This window comes from Natator depressus, chromosome 11, assembly GCF_965152275.1.
Source record: "Natator depressus isolate rNatDep1 chromosome 11, rNatDep2.hap1, whole genome shotgun sequence".
NCBI classification, from domain to species: domain Eukaryota; kingdom Metazoa; phylum Chordata; order Testudines; family Cheloniidae; genus Natator; species Natator depressus.
Window position 1 is genome coordinate 19,351,784 of NC_134244.1, and position 15,957 is coordinate 19,367,740.

General features: G+C 40.3%; 1 protein-coding gene across 1 annotated transcript in view; it reads left to right on the forward strand.

Annotated features, from left to right (window-relative positions):
• Nucleotides 1–15,957, forward strand: part of THSD7B (thrombospondin type 1 domain containing 7B) — a 484,955-nt gene that overhangs the window by 1,132 nt on the left and 467,866 nt on the right. The gene's annotated exons all lie outside the window — the stretch shown is intronic.

Here is a 15,957-nt window from a genome sequence, read left to right on the forward strand (position 1 = left end):
AAAATGGTTGGAAATAGTTCATTGCTGCACTGGTCAACTGTAAACACCGTTCTTGCATCACCAAAGCTAAAAGCATCTTTTGATTGGAAAAGTGAGGGATACTATCATGCAGTTCGTGAATGTACATAGCATCTATCCTGCTGCAGGCGATAAACTGTCTCTGAAGGAGCTCAAGTAGTATTTTTCAGAATTATACAGGTAGTCTCTGCAGTGTTTAAATATCCTGAATATGTTGTATTAAATAATCATAGTACAGGATATGATAAAACATGTCCCCATTTTTTGTGGTTTTCTTTGTCCAAGCGATAGCTGAATGTCAAAATGATAAATTTATCTTTCAGGAAAGAGTGTCAGGGATGGTACAGGTTTGTTGGGTAACTAGAAGGCAGCTAATCTTCAGGGATATCCCTTTGTGTCCCCTGGTACATGGCTGTAATAGCTGTTTTAAAACTGTCTTTAAAAGATCCAAAAGTGCTATTAAATATTAAATTAATCAGGGCAAAATATAATTACATTTTTACCTGCATGTGGAAAAAATGGGTTTGGGGAGATACATTGTAAACTCAGCACTTGTTTAAAGGCTTTTAAAAGTAGCATAGCTTGTACTCAGTTGTCATTTTTGGTTTACATGCACCTCATCTCCTATGTCCAGTGCTCGATGGCTACATAACTTCTGAAGTTGTACTTTGAATGTTAATAATGCAGCACATCTGTTCTGTCTTTTTTCTACATTAACACTTCAGTTAGTGATTGAAACAATGGACTTTTCTATGTGCCTTATTTCCTTAACCACTGGGTTCTCAGGTTTTGACTTAGCCATCTTCATATTTCAATTTACTCCATGTCTTACTACTCAGCAAAAGTCAAACCATGTAGAAACCTGTTCTACATCTGTGTTGGAGACAATAAAGAATGAGGACCCGCAATAAACCTGTTATGATGAGCTAACCATTTGTGGAGGGTGTTTTAAAAGGATGTATGGCCATAAGGAGTACTTGTTGTCCATCGTCTGCAGTTGTCTCTCATGATTTAAACCTTTATTGACATGAAACTAGCATTTTCAATATTTCATTTTTCTAATAAACAGAAAAACATTGTGCATCTTAAATAATGAGATTTTTAATTTTATATTTCTTGGTAGTAAATTGTCTTTGAAGTTTGTGAAAGAAGCTGTGCAGAAGATGGAAGACAACTATTCATATTTTTATATCTGCTATGAGCGATAAAGAAGTGTGGTGAGGGGTAGGACTGGGGGCGGAGGAGAATTTATAAACCATTAGAGCTAGTACAGTGCATCTGATATACGTGAATTTCAGTCAACGTATTTGAGAAGGGACCTGGTAATATTTTTTGCGGTTTGCACAGGCTGTGCTTTTACAGGTGTCTGATGCTTCCACAAGTTAAGCGCTGAGGGAATAAAATCTTTTCAGAAGTTTGAACAGAATGGGCAAACTTTTTAATGTTTGAAAGCACTAAAATGCTGTGTAAGTAATACCTCAAAGATGAGAAAGGTAACCTTATAATAACATTTATGAGGATCTTCAGAAATTATAATGCTTCTGAGATAGATACAGTACAATGAACTTTTAAAAATTAGAGTTTTCAGACATGTATACTCTTTAACAAGTAGATAAGCAATAAAGGGGTATTTTGATGCTTGAAAGAAACTTCTCACAATGAGATAAAAATGTACAATTAATGCTAATTTACAGTACTAATTAATGGTAAAGAATTACACTCTTAGCTACATTATTAGTGATTATTTGCATTTGATTATCACCCAAAAGCCCTAATCATCATCAGGCCTCCATTGGCTACATGTAGGTGGTGTACAGCATTCACATGATATAACAGATACTGAAGAAAATATTTTCTAGTGGGGTACATGCCAAAGGAATGGAATTTTATACTTCTTAATGTTACAATACTAGTCTAAATACAACGGTATCTCTTTGTTTGGGGCTCTTAAAAGAATTGGGCCCTGATCCTGAAAAAGTGTCTGTGTGTACATTTGTCCGTGAGTTTAATCCTACGTGCTGTGGGTAGTCTCATTCATTTCAATGGGACCCATCAAAGAGCATTAATTAAACATGTGCATGAGTCTTTGCAGGATCAGGCACTTAGTAATTATGTGATCATTTAAAGTTCTTAACATTCAAAAGCAGAGGGATTCTATACCCACATATTACCTTTTAAAAGCGCTAATGTGGGCTTTCAATTAGCCTAGTGTTTAATATTTTAACTTGTGTGAATATTAATATGAGGAGCCTGATTCTTCTCTAAGTCAATGGTAGTTTTGACATTTACTTCAATGGGGTTGAGGAACGTGTATGATTACCTGATTGTTGTTTACAAGTAAGTGGCTCTTCCTACTAAAGACTATCTAAAAAGTCTTTCCTCAAAATCTGACCAGAGATCTGTTTGTTTGTTTTTTTACTATGTTTCTGCGAGGAATAGCTATCTATATTAATATTCTGTAATTTGGTGGGATTTTATTATGTGATTTTAAAAAAAACTTTTTGTAATCCTCCGAAGACACTAAAATACAATAAACCTCATATTTAAGGGTTAAACCTATATATTTTGGTTTAACATGATCTTCTTTCAGTGATCATGTTTCAATAGGTTGTAAATGGAAGACCAGACAGATGGTAGCTGCTGAGCTCCATATGTATGCACTAGGGGAAAGAGGTGATTTGTGCTCTGGGGTCATGTTACCTCCTACTTCATTACTTCTGGATCAGTAAAGACATTCAGGAAAACTCTCTACATGTTGTAGTGGCTGCTTTTTAAGTTGTGTCTCTGATGCTCAGGGAGTCTGAATTTAGGAATGGGATGTTTCTTCTTCAAGCTTTCTTAACTTGTATTGTTGACAAGTGCTCAAGAAACAGGACTTTTATAATACTGTATTGCTTGAAATTGGCAAACTTGTCTCAAAGTTTGAGTTTTCACGATTTTAGTAGTTACTTAGGCCTAGTCCATACCAGAAAAGTTTCACCATGGGTAGGGGCTGTGACTTTTTACTGATATCATGATACCAGTATAATTCTTAGGCCAGGTCTATACTACACACTTATTTTGGTACAACTAGGTCGCCCTGAGTGACATAGTTATACCGACTTTAACCCCACTCTCCCCTGCCCCATGTAGATAGGGTGACCAGATGTCCCGATTTTATAGGGACAGTCCTGATTTTTGGGTCTTTTTCTTATATAGGCTCCTATTACTCCCCACCCCCATCCCGATTTTTCACATTTGCTGTCTGGTCACCCTACGTGTAGACAGTGCTATGTCGGCGGGAGAACTTCTCCCACTGACATAGCTACCACCTGTCACGGAAGTGAAGTTATTAAGCTGATGGGAGAGCTTGCTCCCATTGGCTTTGAGCATCTTCACCAGAAGCACTACAGTGGCGCAGCTGCACCAATGCAAGTTTGTAGTGTAGACCTGCTCCTAGTGTGGATATAGTTATACTGGTATAGCTTATTTTGCTTCCTGAACCAAAATAAACTATGTCAGTATAAGCACTTTTATCCCAGTATCATTGCATTCACACTTGGGGATGGGATGGGGGGTGGCATGGGTGGCTACTTTAACTATCTTAGTATAATTAAAGCAGCAAAACTTTCTAGTTTAAGGGTATGTCTATGCTACTAGTGTAGTATAGACTCTTACTACAGTGACAGAAAGGGTTTTTCTATTACTGTAGTAAATCTACCCCCTTGAGAGGTGGTATCTAGGTTAATGGAATAATTCTTCTGTTGACCTAGCTGTGCCTACAGTGGGAGTTACGTTGATCTAGGTATATTGCACAGGGCATGACATTTTTCACTGCCCTGAGCGATGTAGCTAGGTTGACCTAAGTTTTTAGGTGTAGACCAGGCCTAAACAAGCCCTTAGTGTGGAAGCTATAGTGAGAGAGAAGAGGGGTGTAGTCTGTGGTTTTTTGTAAAACCAAAAATTCAAGAGTCTGGGAATCCTCATGCTTGCAGCATAAACTAATTGGGGGAGGGTAGGAAGAAACTTCCATGCAGGCAGGTTAGTTCATAACTCCCTATTCAGGGTTTCTTGCCCCATCTGGTGAAGTATTTGGTATATGTCAATATCAGAGACAGGATACTGCACAAGATGGGCCACTGGCCTGATCCACTATGGCAATTCCTCTGTTCCTGTGTGTGTACAGAAATGTATGTAAGATGCCCTTGACCAAGGTACTGGAAATGAGGAAAAAGAGATATGACAGTATGAGGCTGTAAACAAATATAGAAACACAAGTATGGTACAAAGAACATGAAAGCTATTAAAAATCAAGTGCATACAGCTTGACTAGGAAGTATAGTATGAAAAGAAGAGTAGGGGAAGGCAAGTAAAGAAGCAATGATCATGCAGAGATATACAGTTTCCAAATAATGAACATTTTACATTATTTAAATGTAGTAACGGGGGGGGGGGGGGGGGGGGAAGGATAGAAGGAGACCTAAACAGAAAATGTGAAAAGGACTTCAAAAAAAGAAATAGTCTGAAAACAGTGAATATTGGGTAATATTAAAATGAATGAGATGATCTGGATTTTAAAGCAGAGTAGCAATATTCTACTTCCATTCTGGCTTGGAATGAATAACTTTTTTTTTTGTTAATGGGCAAGTAAAATATCATCACCAGTACAGCAGCATAATGATAACGGTGAGTACGTAGGTTTTATCCATGGGCTGGCTCATTTTCTGATCAGTTCAACCTTTCAGAATAAAGAAACATCAAATCACATAATAGCTGTAGAAATTAACTGTAATTTTGGCAATTTCTGATCTATATTTCTTCAACAACAGGCAATAACACAAACAGCTGTATTTCCGTACCATATAAGGGAAGCACACAGTCTTCTTTATGCTTCTGTTTTGTCAGATCATGGTGGGCAGAAGAAGCCCTGATGTAGTCCCAGAAAACATGGCCAGTGGATAATCTCTACCTAGGAGTACTTTAGGGTCTCTGCTTGGGCATCTGATAACTTGAGTGTTCTTTGTTTTGGCTGTGGTACTCAGAACTGATTTCCTAGCCATTTTCTTTTTACCAGAAATAGCAGAGACCAGAATAGGATGTGAGATTTGCATTATGTGAGAGAAATAATTCCTGGGCATAGAAGTGCTGGAACAATTTGTATAGTGGGGTTGCTGAGAACCATTGAACCAAGCTGTTAACCCTGTATATGATGGAAACCATTTCAAGCCAGGGGGTGCGGCAGCACCATCAGCACCCCTGGTTCCAGCACCTATACCTGGGCATAACACAGGATCTCTAAGATACCGTGACAACTAAAGGCTTGAGCAGTTCGGTACAGGTATAAACAGTAAACATAACTTATCCTTACTTATCATATCTTGTGTCACTGTTGCAACAAATTCCAGTGCATCTACTAATACTAAAAGGATATGTACTGCAACAATTTGCAGTTTATGTGGCAGCATTTTGTAGTGCGTGACTTACTTTCAGTGAAACATAGCTTATATTTTTTGGGCGGTGGGGGGGAGGGAGAGGGCAGGTTGCCTGACATACTACCTAGGCTGTGGCACTCCTCATTCTAAATAAAAACAAACAGGAACAAAAACCCAGGCCTAGATTCCTTGCTCTCACTTTTTTTATATTGGTAATTGCCACTCGGTTGTGTGCTATGTCATAAAATATGCTGAAACAGATACAGAAAAAAGAATATTTCTAACCTATTTACCTGTTCAATGTGTATTCAGTTACACTATGATTATTTATAACATGACTGTTGCCCACAACATGGACTGTCTGTCTGTCTGTCAGATATGGTGAATAGTCATTAATTTATGGGATTAAAGCTCGACCTCTTTCTCTTTAATGGGCTGAAACCAGGGGTCACCCAATGAAATTAATGGGCAGCAGTTTTAAAACAAAACAAAAGGAAGTACTTCTTCACACAACACACAGTGGACCTCATTGCCAGGGGATGTTGTGAAGGCCAAAACTATAACTGGATTAAAAAAAGAATTAGATATATTCAAGGAGGAAGGTCCATCAATGTCTCTTAGACCAGATGGTCAGGGATGTAACCCCGTGCTCTGGGTGTCCGTAAACTTCTGACTGACAGATGCTGGGACAGGATGACAGGGGATGGATCGCATGATGATTGCTTTTGAAGCACCTGGCATTGGCCACTGTCGGAAGACCGGTTTCAGAGTAACAGCCGTGTTAGTCTGTATTCGCAAAAAGAAAAGGAGTACTTGTGGCACCTTAGAGACTAACCAATTTATTTGAGCATAAGCTTTCGTGAGCTACAGCTCACTTCATCAGATGCATACTGTGGAAAATACAAAAGATGTTTTTATACACACAGACCATGAAAAAATGGGTGTTTAGCACTACAAAAGGTTTTCTCTCCCCCCACCCCACTCCCCTGCTGGCAATAGCTTATCTAAAGTGATCACTCTCCTTACAGTGTGTATGATAATCAAGGTGGGCCATTTCCAGCACAAATCCGGGGGGGGGGGCAGAAAACCTGGATTTGTGCTGGAAATGGCCCACCTTGATTATCATACACATTGTAAGGAGAGTGATCACTTTAGATAAGCTATTACCAGCAGGGGAGTGGGGTGGGGGGAGAGAAAACCTTTTGTAGTGCTAAACACCCATTTTTTCATGGTCTGTGTGTATAAAAACATCTTTTGTATTTTCCACAGTATGCATCTGATGAAGTGAGCTGTAGCTCACGAAAGCTTATGCTCAAATAAATTGGTTAGTCTCTAAGGTGTCACAAGTACTCCTTTTCTTTTTGTCGGAAGACCACTGGTCTGACCCAGTGTGGCCATTCTTATGAAACCAAAACCCAATTTCCAAGCACTTCTGAATTTCAGCATACCTGATTTATATTTTCTTGGAGAATAAATTTATCCAGGAATCTAAGTGCAATATATTCTATATTTTCTGGAATAACACAGACAAGCCTACTCAGAGGCATTCAAGAAGCAGTACTTCTAGGGTTAAATCTTTGGGGACTGGGTAGAGGAATAAGTACAACTTCCCAGAATGATAAATATCTGAATTTGGCTTAAACTTTATCAGCCCAAGTTACTTTATTGGGCAAATTCAGACATGCTATACAACCTGCAGTCACATGGCCCCATGATTCTGAGGGAGGAGTTTGCAAATACTATATACATGTATTGTTTTGTGTGTGTATATGTGAAAGAATGGCTTGTCATTCTAAGATGTTGTTTGTTCAGTGATGTTTTTTCCTGCTTCCTTAACCTTGTCTGTGTTACTTTTCTAAGTATGTTGCACTTACACTCCTGATATGTTGTTTTCAAACAGAATCATATAAAACTTGCATTAAAACTTCTCAATTTTTGATCACACTGTGTCCCAATTTCACTATCCTGAGCACAGGTATATTTAACTGTATCCGTTTGGAGAAAAGGTTTAGTGCAGAAATTACTGTAGGCTCTTCAAATACTTAAATTATTTGACTTTTTGGTGCTAAGCAATTTGTACTTTCAGATCCAGTTGAGCCCTAAGTGTTTGGACAGTGTACTGAAACGATCAAGCAAAAAAGTGTAATTGGACAATGGTTGCTCCATGGTCTAATCTGGCTGAAGAATAAACAAATGTAGAGAGGCTTTAAAATGTCTACAGGTAGCAGTAAGATAAATATTTGGTTCATAGAAAAGAAAACAGCTTATGTATTTAAAATAGCAGAAAATTACTTATGCTAAGGGAGGTGTAGAAAGACTATTAAAATTTGGTACGTGAATAAAAAGAGAGAGATGCATGAGTGAGAAATGGAAAGGTGGTGGTAACTCAGAACTAAGCAGAGATATGACAAGAAAGAGTTCTGGTGAATGAAAACAGGAAAGAGAGGAGGCAAACAAGGAAGCTGATAACAAAAAACTGGGACTGTAAATGTGTTCAGAAAGATCACTGGATTGAAACCATGGAATGACAAAGATGGAAGAAAAGGCAAGAAAAAAGACATGATGCAGCTCTGGTTTTAGTTATCTGCAACAGAGAGAAAAAAGATTGGGGGTGGGGGGTGGGGAGAGCAGCTTATGCCACTCAGATCATGACATGAGTTAAAGCTAGAAAGGAGAAGAAGAGAAACTTTAAAGAGCAAACAAATGATGGAGAGAGAAACGGCTCAACAGAAAGTATAGAAATAAACAAATACCCACCCAGTTTTATGCACTATACCATTGATGTGCTAAATACATCAGGCTAAATCTTTCTGATGCATCTGCTTACACCAGGTCTAATTTTGGCAAGAAATGTGGAAAAACAAAACAACTCATAACAAACTAAAGAGGATCCCTTAAATACATCCATGATCAACCTGATGGCCCCTTCCCCAAGTGACACTACTCCAGCAGAGATCGGAATAGCTTTCCACCAGGGTGATGTTCTTGAAAGATTCTCAATTCTGGAACTTTCTTTCACCCGGGTCCAAAACAGCCTGAATTTGTTAAGCTTCCAGGCATGTTGCAAAGGTCATCCTTTTTGTCTCAGATGTTGAGGGTGAAAGAAGATTGATGAGCTGAGGTGATAGGATTTGATTATTGTTTGGGGGAGGGAGGTGGGGGATCTGATCAATGTGGTTAAGCCGAATGAATTTGTTTGTTTGGATATCTGGCGCCTCTAGAAGTCGGAATATTAATTACTTTCATTTTTATATTCAAAAATCAAAAGGAAGATGCTTGTATTTGGGAGTTTGTCTGAAGATGATGTGCATTTTGTTTAATTAAAACTGCCTCAAACTCCAAGACAGAAATTTTTTAAAATTTAAATTAGAACGAATACATTTGAAATAGGGTAGTACTAGACAGTGTCAATTCTGAGATGTAGGAAGGGAGGGGAACTGGAAGAGGGCAGGCAGGTGCTAGAAATACAGGAGAACTCAAGAGGTTTAGGTAAGTTGTGGCTGTGCATCTAAAATTCTTTTGGGCGTACCCAAGCTGAACTTCTTAGCCCTATTGCCTCACTAATAATGATAGTAATAATCTTCCCCTATAAAGGAGCATAAGGGAGTGCAGTAAGGGATGTAAGCCCCTATTTATAAAGCTGCTAAAAGTGCTTTGGAAGGTATTTGCCGGAATAGCTTTAGATGCTGGTGCAGCTAGATGGAATTGTTCAGTAAGGTTGGCTCTGTTTCAAAAGGTCTGGATGTCGAGTCAAGCCCTGCAGAGATGAATTTAAGAGAGTATTTTGCAAATCAAGATTTGAAAATGAAGATACAACTATTTTTCCAACCAAAATGATGACCGCATCTGCATGGTTAGAATTGATACGATCTGTCTTTATGGGGATTTGCATACCTGCTGTTCTCTGTTAACACTTGCAAAAGTAAAATCAGAATAATCCTGCTGGGACCTATAGCTTAGGGTCAGAAATGTTCAATAACAACTTTAATTCTTCCCTCTAAAGGAAAAAGGATCAAAACATTAAAGGACTCAATTAAGTGTAACAGAGAAAGTAATATTAATGACCAGTAAAACAATAACAGAAAAATTGACCTAACAGCCATATCTGAAATGCTTCACTTGCCAAATTGTCTATTACTTTCTACCCTAAACAAGGTGAGCATGTTAATCACTTGTTTTGTGTTGTGAATCAGATACCTTAAGTACTATGGCTGTGCCCAAGAACACCTCCTTTAGCCTTGTCCTGTGTTCTAACACCATCTGCCTACTGAATCATACCTTGGATTGGTGGATGATCATGCTTTTGCTGTGATATTTTCTAGGGTTTGGATCTTGCATGTTCACACACCAGTCACTGCCCTGGGCCATCCCTCTGCATTTTAAATAGTATCTGAAGAGCACATTATTTCCCCCCCAGAAGCATTCAATTTTAATCAAATTACCCTATACTAGAACCCATCTGTGACAATCAGGGTCCAGACACCCCAAGGGGAGAACAGAAGGTTTAAACCCCCAAAATGAGCAGTTGAATAAGCTGACTGCATACTGTGTTATTGTACTATAAAAGTATATTAGGTGACATCTTTTGTGAAAGCTTGTAATAGTCTGCACTTGATGGTCATTATTATATATGTATACAGACTGTGGTTATAAATTTATGTATTTATGCATATAGAAAATTGTGTTAATAATCTATAATAGAACTTCAACTAGAACTTCACAGCAAGAAGGGGCCCCTGCTTAGCCAGGTGTTTACAGAAAACCAGCTCCAAGTAACCATCCATAGTCCGGACCAGTAAAAGCCAATGATGGGAAGTTTGAGACATCCTGGCTATCAAGCCAAGAGGGAATTTCCCCCACTCTGAATAACCATAAGTTACATGCCAGGAAAGGGCAGGGGGAAAGGAAAAAGTATTTTTAAGAAGGAGGCTTGAAACTGAGGTTTTCATCCAGAAACCAAGGGACAGCCTCTTTTCAGGAAGATGTCCATGAACATAGGAAAATTGTTCAAAGGCAAAAGGTAACTTATATTAGACAAGGGATTTTATCTAATATGAAAGTGTAAAGCCTGAGGTTGTCTTTGTTTGCTTTTTGTGTAACTTGTATATGTTTGCCTTCCCTTACTATTTCATTTTTGAATCTGTGGTTTTCCTATAGAATAAACTTTGGTTTATTTTTATCCCAAGCAGGTCTCTGATGTGGAAACTGCATGGAGTGTGTGCGCTAAAATGAGCTGATAACTGGAGAGCTGTTTTCACACATTTGGGGGTGACAAACCAGAGGGGAATGGTCCGTGTGTCTGGCCCTTAAGAACTCAAGGAGGACAGAGTTGGGGACATTTAGGACTGGAAGTACTGTTGATGTCACATTGCAAGGAGTAACTAGTTTCTATTTTGTTGCTGAGTTCCCGTTACTTTAGATTATACTGAGAGATGAAAAAATACACATGCTTATTGAGCTAATGATACATATGCTGTCCCCAGTTGATGGTGGCATTAATGGGACTAATATTGTAAGAAATGTGAATTTTTTTTCAGAACTACAGATATAAAACTGCATCTGATGCATCCAATGAAGTGAGCTGTAGCTCACGAAAGCTTATGCTCAAATAAATTGGTTAGTCTCTAAGGTGCCACAAGTACTCCTTTTCTTTTTGCGAATACAGACCAACACGGCTGCTACTCTGAAACCAGATATAAAACTACAGTTCCATATAATTACTGTAAACCTGACTCTGCGATCTTTGCTCACACAAAGTAGTCAGTAGGACTGTTTGCATGAGTAAGTGAATGAGCAATGGTTGCAGAACTGGCCTGGAAGGTTTAGCAAATAGTCATGGGTGGAGGGTATCATAGGCTGGAGGAGGCTGTGACTCTCAAAACAGCCAGGCCTGGCCCCTCCCTTGCTCCGCCCCCAGACCCCCTCCTGCCAGTTCCCCTCTGCATCGTGGCCCCGGCTAGGGCTGGCGCTAGGGCCACACCGCCCTCCTGGTGCTCTGGGGCTGGGAGGGCTGGGGCTGTGCCACCTGCCGTCCTGGCACACTGGGGCTGCACCGCCTGCCCTCCCGGTGCTCCGGGGCTGGGGGCAATAACCTGGGGTGGAGGCCGGCAGCCAGGGGGGCGGGGCCCTCTGGGCTCCAGCAGGGGGTGTGGAAGGGGTGTAGTCTTGGGCAGAAGGGGCGGGGTTGGGGCTAGCCTCCCCACAGCTGGTGGTTCATGCAGTGCCCATGCAGATATTAGGACTCTATGAACTAAAGGTACTTTGCTTTAATGCCCTTGTTGCAGAAAAGACTTATAAGCTGAGCGTGTACTAACTCCCATAGTTAAGGTTGCTCAAGAGTTTTCATTCTAAAGGCAATTTGTGAATGTTTATAACGTTGCCAAACTTTTACCTTTTCTCATGCCAGGAGATTTTTTTTCTTTTTTTTTAATTTAAGCAAAAAATGAGTTGGCCTACTGTGGTAGTGAAGTGAGTGGAGAAAATATGCACTTCTGCAATCATGGGTATTTACTGAAACTCTTTTAAAATTGCTTTAGTTCCTCAATAGCACATGGCAGAAACGTGAAATTTGGCTCTCGTGTCTCAGATTTTCCTTTCATTGGTCTGGTGAAAATAATTTTGATTTGGCTAAGTTATAACTGTTCAGAAAAATGAACTTCTCCGATATGTGCAGCTTTTTGTAAAATTAATGATTTACGATTGTTCCACTAGTAATGCGTATGTGAGCTGATGGAAATATCTCTGAACGTACTGTGGGCATTCCGTTTACATGGACAATTTTATTTGTAATGTGTAGGTGATTGTGGAATCTGATTTTGGGAGGGTGTGAATGGAACAAGACAGGTTTGGGAAAGAGCCCTGTATCATTCCATATGATATATAATGCTGTGTATAGAATAGGTTCCTGCCCCATTATATACTATGTCAGGGGTGGCCAGCCTGTGGCTCCAGAGCCACATGCGGCTCTTCAGAAGTTAATATGCGGCTCCTTGTATAGGCACCGACTCTAGGGGTGGAGCTACAGGAGCCAACTTTCCAATGTGCTGGGGGATGCTCACTGCTCAACCCCTGGCTCTGCCCCAGGCCCTGCCCCCACTCCACCCCTTCCTGCCCCCTCCCTGGAGCCTGCTGTGACCTTGCTCCTCCCCACTTCTCCCCAGAGCCTCCTGCACACCACGAAACAGCTGATAGGGAGGTGCGGGGAGAGAAGGGGAGGCACTAATTGGCGGGGCTGCCAGTGGGTGGGATGCGCTGGGAGCACGGGTGAGGGCAGAGCTGATGGGGGGCTGCTGATGTATTACTGTGGCTCTTTGGCAATGTACATTGGTAAATTCTGGCTCCTTCTCAGGCTCAGGTTGGCCACCCCTGTACTATGTGGACAGGACAATGTTTTCTTTTATTTCTGCCAGGCAAATAATTGCATATGATAAAATTTCTTTCTTTTTTCATTTTTGTAAAAAAAAAAAAGAATCTTAGGAAATTCCATAACAAAATTACATGAAGAGAATGCTACATGTGTAAAGCAAAGCACTCAGATCAGAAAACACCTGAGTTGAGGTTGCCCAGTTAATCCTGTCTCTGGTCTTTGCACACATATGTCTTAATTATATGGCATACTGTTCCCCCCGCTACAAGATCCCTGCTCAATCAGTGTGATGGTTAGATGTGAGTGAGAAGGTTTGTTTGGCCAATACGGCTGACCTCTGGAGTGCCTTGTTGCGAGGTTTGAATGGTATGAGTGTCTGAGGCATGGGGTTATACACTAAATGAGAAAGATGAAAACATATATGCAAAGAAAAGCACTTCAAAGTCAGGAAATGCCAAAATTAAGGCAGCTCATGCAATCTTATTTCTGCCCCTTTGTGCCTATGCACTACAATAGTGTCTTTAATTATATGATCATATACTGGTCTTCCACAGGCTACTCATTCAGGCTCTAATCCAGAAAAGCACTTAAGCATGCACACAACTTTAAGTATGGGAGTAGTCTCATTGAAGCGAATGGAACTATTTGTGTGATTTTTAAAGTTAAGCACATGCTTGTTCGGCTAGCTCAAGGCCTTTATGTTTAGGGCAGACAGGCCTTTGTGTAATACAGCTATTCAATACTTAATGTTTGTTGTGTAGATTTTATATGGATTTTTGTATTTTAAAAAAATCTACAGTTACATATTGTAGAAAACGTGAGCATTTACATTTTAAATTAAATTTTCAATGGGCCCAGCTGCCTATTCAGTTTCAGGGGGTGTGGATTGATACAGAGGCAGGGAAGGTATATAGGTTTGTGTCCCAAATTGGACTGAATGGAGGTGCTTATCTTGGCTTAGCGATCTATGAACAGGAATGAGTCAAGTGGCTTAGGAACCAAAGTAGTTTATTGCAGGAGTGAGTTAGGTGCCTGCCTCACTCCACACAAAATGGCTGCCACCAGAGAAGAAGGTGAAAGTGGGGCCCATTTTATAACTCTTAGCCCAGGGTTAAAGCATTCACCTGGGATGTGGGACACCCAGGTTCAATTCCCCTTTCTGCTGGAGGGGGAGAAAGGATTTGAATAGGGGTCTCCTGCTTCTCAGAAGCGTCATTCTCATTCCCTCTGGCCCAATGGTTGTCCACTGTGGATAAATATTTAATCACCCAGAGTGTGGGGTGGGAGAGAGAGAGAGATTGAAAGGGGGGATGATTCTGTAGCCCAGTGGTTAGGGCATTTACAAGGGAGGTGGGAGACCCAGTGTCCAGTCCTCCTTTTCCAATTGCTCTTTCATTATTTAAATCTACAGTGGAACAGCTTCAGCAGGAGAGATTGAAAGGACCCTATATCTCATAGTTCAGTGGTTAGAACAATTTCCTGACACGTGGGAGACCCCTGTTCAAATTCCTTCCCCACCCAACACCAGGGGGAATTGAACCTGGGTCTCCCACAGCCCAGGCAAGTGCTCTAATCTTTGGGCTAAAAGTTATAAGGGATGGCAGCATCAGGACCACCTCCTCCTCCAGTCAGAGTTTGAATGGGACCTGATCACGTAGATAGTCTGTGAGCACACCTACTAGTTGGGTCTGCATGTGATATAGGTATTTGTCTGCCTGCCTGCCTTCCCCTGATCCAGGGATCACTCTGGGATTTATAAAAAGAAAAGGAGTACTAGTGGCACCTTAGAGACTAACCAATTTATTTGAGCATAAGCTTTCGTGAGCTACAGCTTACAGCTACAGTTCACGAAAGCTTATGCTCAAATAAATTGGTTAGTCTCTAAGGTGCCACTAGTACTCCTTTTCTTTTTGCGAATACAGACTAAGACGGCTGCTACTCTGAAATCTGGGATTTATATGGTAGATAGGCTTCCAGACAGCTGGAGTGAGACAGCAGTGTGCATGACCGGAGGCGCTAGGGGAACTTTTATCTTTCAAACTTAGGTGACAAGTGAGTTGAAGCCCCTTCAGGGTTTGGTGGGAGTTTTGTGGATCTCAGTGGAGCCTAAAATTGGGATTGATGCACCTAAACATGAGATTTATGTGGCTAAATCTGGGCTTAGGTGCCTAACTACCTTTATTCCCCTTGTAACAAAACTCTGTGACCTGTCTGTTTTTTTCTACTTTTCAGAAAAGTAACAGAAGCATAAATGTCAAATTTCTTTGAAGTCTGAGCATGTCTTTTTAGATTTTAAGTTAAGCTTAAAATTTAAGGACTAAAGTCTGCCTTCTCATTATACTTAATTAGTGTTCTTGGCATTAGTTTTCTCAAGGTACCTTCTAGTATAAAACTCTAAATGGTAGAATTTTTTGTATTCTCATCAACAGATAAATGATTAATGGTATCTATGCTGCCTTTTGGATCACCTTGTGAGAGGTCTCCTTCATCAATCTGTCAAGGGGATTGTATGGCAGTTTGCACCCTAATTAGGGTCCCCAGCTGGGGATGTGCTGTTTAACAGATTACTTGTAGCTGAAGTGTAGTCATCACAGATGTAGTTAACCATATAGGTGTTTGACACTGTGTTGCAGTAATGAGATTTTCTTTTTCAGAAAAAAATCAGGTTAATATAAACAGTAGAAAGACAGCAAATGTTTAGTTGAAATTAAGCCTGTAATTTAAAGGCTTAATAACAACAATACTGTTTTTCTAATCTTTCACCTTATTTCCTTTCTTTTCTTGTGCTTTTATAGGCAAGACAATATGGCCATCCAGAAATTATTTTAAAATAAAACATTAAGGTATTCTCTAGGGCAAAACAAAAGTAATCAGAAAGGTGCTTTTGCAGATGATTGGTTTTAGCTATGAGCAGTCTACCCAGACTTGAGCACGTTCTTTTCACTGGGTGAGTTGTTCTCATTGACCTGGTTATCAGCTCTGTGGCATTGCAGGGTCATTAGGAAAGCAATGCAGATTCCATGTAGAGTTTGGAGGACTTAATTGTTCACTTAAATTAAAACAACTTTCCCACCCAAACAAATCTGGATCTACTGATAAAGGCTAACTTGTTTAAGGAATAGCGTAGTGTATGGCAGCAGGCTCTGAACTCAGCATCCTGTC